Below are 1,905 nucleotides of genomic sequence, written 5' to 3'. Positions count from 1 at the left end.
AATTACTGGAAACTTATAACAAATAATGTTATAAGTTTCCAGTAATTACGTCCATACGATCCTTACCATTTACTGTACATTACATTATTTGTTATAAGTTCCAGTAATTACGTCCATACGATCCTTACCATTTACTGTACATTACAAATAATCTAATGTACAGTAAATGGTAAGGATCGTATGGATGTAATTACTGGAAACTTATAGAAATAATCTAATGTACATCAAATGGTAAGGATCGTATGGATGTAATTACTGGAAACTTATAACAAATAATCTAGTTTACAGTAAACCGTGAGGATCGTATGGACGTAATTACTGGAAACTTATAACAAATAATCTAATGTACAGTAAATGGTAAGGATCGTATGGACGTAATTACTGGAAACTTATAACAAATAATCTAATGTACAGTAAATGGTAAGGACCAGTAATTACGTCCATACGAAAACTTATAACAAATAATGTAATGTACAGTAAATGGTAAGGATCGTATGGACGTAATTATTGGAAACTTATAACAAATAACCTAATGTACTGTAAATGGTCAGGATCGTATTGATGTAATTACTGGAAACTTATAACAAATAATCTAATGTACAGTAAATGGTAAGGGTCGTATGGACGTACTTACTAGAAACTTATAGAAAGAATCTAGTGTACATTAAACAGTAAGATCGTATGGACGTAATTACTAGAAACTTATAACAAATAATCTAGTGTACAGTAAACCGTGAGGATCGTATGGACGTAATTACTTAAAGCTCAGTAAGGATCGTAAGGATGTTGAAAGGATGAAAAGATTACAATAAGAAGTAATTTCTCCTCAGGCTTGAGTTACTAACTTGAAATTCATTTTGAATTTTACGTTATAAAGAATACAGTAGGGTAGGTGGGAAAGTGAGCTACAATGGGTTGGTACGGCAGAGCTTTTCTCTGTTGATGTTCCTATTCTGTTTGTAGAGAAAGATACGGACGGTCTAATCACTATTTCTCTCATAACCGGATCACATGAAATATATATATATATATTGTAATCTTTCACGAAACCCGTATATTTCTGTATTTAAGACCCCTAAGTTGGTACTTTAAGATTGCTAAGATCTTTCGCACTGTTTCCATACACTTTTAAGAGAGCTAGTTCAGGAACAGGCTTATTGAAGATTATATGAAACATTAAAATACCGAAGTGTATATCCCTGTTAGAAATTTTAAAAGATAACATAAAAAGATATTTGAAAGTTTAAAAGTGAAACGTATCTATTGGAATTAAATTCTTTTGTTTTACTTCTAGCGAGATAATCATTGTTTTTGTTCACATGGTGCCCCCCAGTAGCACAGCGGTATGTCTGCGGACTTACAACGCTAGAATCCGGGTTTCGATACCCGTGGTGGGCAGAGCACAGATAGCCCATTGTGTAGCTTTGTGCTTAATTACAAATAAACAATAAACAATCTTGTTCACATGGTGTTAAACTCGACCACAAGTCTACACGTGATTGAGAAACTGATTTCCCTATCTTGCTCACATAACGAGTAAAATGTGTGTTTATTTATTCTTTATATTGAAATTACTAAAAATACCGTTTTCGGTTTTAATTTGGGCTATATTTTTAGGTGACTTGTAAATTTATAACGAAAGTAATTTAAAAACCGAAGTGAATAAATTTTAACATCCAGAACTGCCTCACTTAGTGAACTAAATAAATCAACTTCAGTTTTTACAAGGTTATTTCTTTCTGTCTAACGAGTGGCTTTTAAAATGTTTATTGCATTAACGATGATATTTTCAAGTAATCACTTTTAATAAATGACAAGTGTTTATCGTGACACTTAGTTACTGTTTAAATCGTCAGTTCTAACGTTTCTCATTTAAATCGTCAGTTCTAACGTTTCTCATTTAAA

Source organism: Limulus polyphemus, unplaced genomic scaffold, assembly GCF_000517525.1.
Source record: "Limulus polyphemus unplaced genomic scaffold, Limulus_polyphemus-2.1.2 Scaffold808, whole genome shotgun sequence".
Taxonomy (NCBI): Eukaryota; Metazoa; Arthropoda; class Merostomata; order Xiphosura; family Limulidae; genus Limulus; species Limulus polyphemus.
This window is presented reverse-complemented; position numbering follows the sequence as displayed.